Below are 6,000 nucleotides of genomic sequence, written 5' to 3' on the forward strand. Positions count from 1 at the left end.
TTTTGACAAAATGTAATGTGAAAAATGATGATCTGTCTCAATTCTATGTTCAGTTTGACAATAAAGTATGTGACATGTCGTTGTGTAAAACAAAAAGATTTTATACGTTACTGTTACAAAAGTGTTTTATTAAACCTAAATGTTATGAATTTTGGTGTGAACAATGTGATATTCATGAAAGTGATTTCTGTTTTGTTTGGAAACAGATACATAGTTTCTGGAAACCATCTGAATGTATTGATCTAGATTTCAAGTTATGTCACAATAAGATTTTTACTAATGTTAAACTATGTAAAATAGGAATAATAGACAGCAATGTGTGTCAAAACTGTGACTGTGAAGAGGAAACTTTATTTCATATTTTTCTAACATGTGACATACTTGTTAACTTTCATGATTTCGTATTTGATATTTTAGAGACACTATTTGTACAATCAGAGGTGAACTTAATACAGGAACATACTTATATGACGTTATTTTTGTTGGGTGTATCATCCAGTGTAAAGGGTGTAAATGTTCACTTTGTTAATTTTTTGCGGTCTATTGGAAGACTGTGTATAATGAAACAAAGACAAATGTTCAAAAATGGTACACGAAGTATTAACCTAATTGCATATTTCAAATACACACTGAGACATTACATTGGTTATTTTTATATGTATTGTAAATCTACAAACAGACTTTCAGTCTTTCATAAAAAGTTCTTGAGAGACAATCCCATTGTGATGTTAGAAGAAGATGTGTTGTTATTCAAACTGTGATAAATTGTATAGTCTTCAATTGTGTAATATTATGATTTTATAGACATTGTGATTTGCATTGTTATATAGTATTGTTTTATTCAATAAAGATAAAAAAAAAAAAATAAGGCGCTGGTTTAAGGCACCAGTCTCTTCGGAGGCGTGGGTTCGAATCCCACCGCTGCCAGGTATTTTTGCTGCAGAATTTCACAAAGTACATTTTGTAATAATATGCTATGTTGTGGAATCGACTTAAATAGTTGAAATTATTAAATTATTGGTGAAATGTCTTTAATTAATGTACGCAACTTTAATCCCTGTACACTCCGTGGAAAGAATTCATACAAGAGTATATATATATATATACATATATATATATATATATATATATATATATATATATATATATATATATATATATATATATATATATATATATATATATATATATATATATATATATATGTATGGAATGGTTTTTACTCTACTTACGCTATATGTATGTATATATAAAGCTACAATTAGAAGATTTTTCATGCTATTCAAGTGGTGCGGTTTCAGAGAAATTCTCTTCTTAAGACATATTCGAACACTTTATATTGAAGAAAATATTAGAAACTTGAAATATGGGGCAAATTAAGATTGGTTTTGAAGATATACTAACATTACGATGTGGTAAAATGTTTTCTATATATTGGATAAACGCATCATGAATTTGGTATATGTGGTTGTTAATAACAAATACAATATCATCTGTGCATCTTTTATTGAAACGTATTGATAAGTTTATGTCATCATATCATATGGCGTAATAATTGCCTTGAAGACAAATTTGGTAAAAAGTGAAATATCTGGAAACGAAGGACATGACTATTTTGCAGCCGTTTTGTGTAACGGTAGCGTGGCCGAGCGGTCTAAGGCGCTGGTTTAAGGATGTCTGGAGAGACAGAAATGCAGGTGTCAAAACGTTTTCACGAAAACAAGTTGTACAAGGTTTTTTGACACAGAGTAGAATTGACTATTTTTTAGTTTCTAGTAATGTTAAGCCCTGTATTAAAAATATTTTTTATAGAGATACTTGTTTTAGTGATCACTGTATTGTTAGCATGAAATTAGATTTTACAGAGGTTGAAAGAGGACCAGGTATCTGGATTTTTAACTATTCCTTATTAGATAATGAAGAATATGTAACAAGAATCAGAAAGTTATTAGAAGATGAAATATGTTCAGATTTTTATTATTCAAACCCTCTCATTTGGTGGGATAATTTGAAATTTAGTATTAAGAGAATAAGTCAAATCTATGGCAAAGAAAATCAGAAAGAGAGAAGCAAAGAATATTTTAAATTGCAAAATAAGTTACAAGAATTGTCAGTGAAGTCTGCATGTGGTATAGAAATTGATTATGTAAAATATTTAGAATTAAAAGATGAACTTGAAGCTATAGAAAAACATAGATGTAATGGTGCTATATTAAGGTCTAAATGTCAATATGCCTTAGAAAGTGACAAGAATACTGCTTATTTCTTAAGTCTGTAAAAATATAAACAAAATAAGAATTTGATAAGTACTTTGAGAAATTGTGATGGTAATGCTGTTAATAGTACTGTGGAATTATTAGATGTTGTGCATAATTTTTATGAAAAATTGTTTTCATGTGTAAATACTGACAATGATGCAATCAATGACATGTTAGATTGTGTTGATGTTAAAGTTGATGATATTGATATTACTAAATGTGATGATGATATATGTATTGATGAGATTGAAAAATCATTGAAAGGAATGAAAAAAGGCAAAACGCCTGGCTCTGATGGATTGACTGTTGAATTCTATCTTTATTTTTTAAATGAATTGAAACCTGTATTGAAATATATTTATGATAGTATTGAAGAAAATAAAGTTTTATCTAGGTCTATGAGATATGGCATGATTATTTTGATATATAAGAATAGAGGTGACAAATCTGAACTTAAAAATTTCAGACCTATAACTTTATTAAATGTGGATTATAAAATACTAGCAAGAGTAATGGCTAACAGGTTTAAGTTTGTATTACCAAAAATTATATCACCTACTCAAAGTTGCTGTATTATAGGTAAAGACATTTCTGACACTACTGCAAGTGTTAGAGATATTATTGATTTGGTTGAAATGGATGATTTAGAATGTTACTTGTTGAAACTTGATCAGGAAAAAGCATTTGACAGGGTTGGACATGAATATTTATTTTCTGTCTTGCAGAAATTTGGATTTGGGGAGAAATTTATTTCTTGGATAAAAATATTTTATACTGACATTTTCAGCACTGTCAAGTGTAATGGGTTCCTGTCCAAATATTTTCAATTAAAGAACTCTGTAAAGCAAGGTTGTCCTATATCAGCTTTATTATATGTATTAGTAGCTGAACCATTAAGTACAATGATTAAAAAGAATAGTAGTATTAGAGGTTTGAATATTCCTAATACAAACGTTGAAGAAAAGATTTTTTCACATGCTGATGACACTACTTTAATTTTGTCTGACAAAAATTCAGTAGATGAAGCCTTTAGAGTTTTACATTTGTATGAACAAGCATCTGGGGCAAAATTAAATAAGGATAAATCAGAAATTTTGGCATTGGGAACTGGAACTATTTCAAAACATGAATTAGATGCTTGGAAAATTAGAGAGTGTGATGGGGTTTTACAGCTTTTAGGCATATGGATTGGTAAGGATAAATCTCTTTGTGATAGTTTGAATTGGGATTGCAAAGTACAATCTATTTTGAAGCTATTGAATTTTTGGAAAATGAGACACTTATCAATACATGGTAGATTAACTGTAATAAATACTTTATTGATGAGTAAACTTTGGTATACTCTTATGGTTGTTAATATACCAGAAAAACATTATTTAGAAATTAAGAAGATATGTATTGATTTTTTGTGGAATGATAAACCATCTCTAGTTGCATATGATGTAATAACTAATAAGGTGTTAGATGGTGGTTTGAATTTTCCTGAAATTTTTCATAAAATGTATGCATTTAGACTAAAATTTTTTAAATAGGCTATTAGATATGGATTATAATGCTGTTTGGAAAGTTACATGTCTTTATTTCTTTTCTAAAGTACAAGGAATGAATCTTGGTGTTGAAATATTGTATTGCGATTTTACTCATAGACAATTAGGATGTTTGCCTGATTTTTATAAATGTATGTTGTATGCATGGGGGAAGATACGTCATTGTATGGAAATAGAAATTAATGTGACGAACGTTTTTGATATTCCCCTCTTCTGTAATCCAATGATTGTGAATGGTGATAGTATGTTATATACGAGAACATTTATAGAAGCAGGTATTATCAAGATTAAGGACTTAGCTTATGAATGCAAGAGAGGTTTTATGAAGGACACTTATATTCAAGATATTGTATCTCAAAAGTTCCCTGATGTTTCCGTTGATAAAATTATTAAAGTAGTGAAATGTATTAAGCAATGTATTCCACAAGATTATGTAGTTTTAGTTGAAGAAAATGCAAACACTTGTAAAGCAACTGTTTTAAATATAAATTACAGCGTTAATGGTAGAAAGTATGCTTTACCTAATACAACAAGATCATTTTATGATATACTGTTAAAGACATTAACAAGAGAACCTAATTCTATAAAATACTGGTGTGAAATATTTTCAGATTTTGATGTTCAAAAAGTACAAAAAGTTTTGAACTTTTCATTTTTACAAAGTGATTGGATTGAGTCATCATTCAAAATTTTCCATAGAGTTTTCTTCACTAAGGAGAGACTGATGAGATGCCAAATTACTGTTGATTCTATGTGTCCAGTTTGCGAAGATGTGCATGAAGACTTGGAGCACTTGATCATTGTGTGTAGATGTTTGACTCAGTTCAATGACTTTTTTAAAGATTTCCTACATAACATTCTGTGTAATAGTTCTACTAGCTTTGTCAATATTCTAGATTTCAATTATATATGTTACTTTGGTCTAGTCAAGAAGGATAAAAATATAAACTTATACTTTGTGAATACAGTTTTATGTGCTAGAAGATTCTGTGTAGTAAAGAGGAGAAATATCTCTATGAAGGATGATCATTTGATAGCCATAGTGCCATATTTTAAAAATGTTCTGCAAAAACATGTGAGTTATGCATACTTGTATTATAAACAGAAGAAGTGCATGTATTTATTTGAAAAGTATTATTTAAACAAAAATCCTGTATTAAGGATAAGTAATGATGAAGTACATATTGAGTTTTAATTGAGATCTGTTGTTAATAATAGTTACAATTCTAACCAACACTGTGATAATATGAATTAATGGGAGACTAGCCCAATAATTCTTTTATGAATGTATTTATTTGAATAAAATTTTACCAAAATAAAAAAAAAAAAAAGGCGCTGGTTTAAGGCACCAGTCTCTTCGGAGGCGTGGGTTCGAATCCCACCGCTGCCAGGTATTTTTGCTGCAGAATTTCACAAAGTACATTTTGTAATAATATGCTATGTTGTGGAATCGACTTAAATAGTTGAAATTATTAAATTATTGGTGAAATGTCTTTAATTAATGCACGCAACTTTAATCCCTGTACACTCCGTGGAAAGAATTCATACAAGAGTATATATATATATATATATATGTATGGAATGGTTTTTACTCTACTTACGCTATATGTATGTATATATAAAGCTACAATTAGAAGATTTTTCATGCTATTCAAGTGGTGCGGTTTCAGAGAAATTCTCTTCTTAAGACATATTCGAACACTTTATATTGAAGAAAATATTAGAAACTTGAAATATGGGGCAAATTAAGATTGGTTTTGAAGATATACTAACATTACGATGTGGTAAAATGTTTTCTATATATTGGATAAACGCATCATGAATTTGGTATATCTGGTTGTTGATAACAATACAATATCATCTGTGCATCTTTTATTGAAACGTATTGATAAGTTTATGTCATCATATCATATGGCGTAATAATTGCCTTGAAGACAAATTTGGTAAAAAGTGAAATATCTGGAAACGAAGGACATGACTATTTTGCAGCCGTTTTGTGTAACGGTAGCGTGGCCGAGCGGTCTAAGGCGCTGGTTTAAGGCACCAGTCTCTTCGGAGGCGTGGGTTCGAATCCCACCGCTGCCAGGTATTTTTGCTGCAGAATTTCACAAAGTACATTTTGTAATAATATGCTATGTTGTGGAATCGACTTAAATAGTTGAAATTATTAAATTATTGGTGAAATGTCTTTAATT

The 6,000-nt window shown here is 29.3% G+C and overlaps 1 non-coding gene across 1 annotated transcript; it reads left to right on the top strand.

The window, feature by feature from the left end:
- Positions 1-5,808: 5,808 nt before the first annotated feature.
- Positions 5,809-5,890, top strand: Trnal-aag (transfer RNA leucine (anticodon AAG)). The gene has a single exon. It is a non-coding gene; the product is annotated as a tRNA-Leu (tRNA).
- Positions 5,891-6,000: the final 110 nt, after the last annotated feature.

Source organism: Perna viridis, chromosome 7, assembly GCF_037379345.1.
Source record: "Perna viridis isolate PV_CMFRI_1.1 ecotype Kerala chromosome 7, ASM3737934v1, whole genome shotgun sequence".
Classification (NCBI taxonomy): Eukaryota; Metazoa; Mollusca; class Bivalvia; order Mytilida; family Mytilidae; genus Perna; species Perna viridis.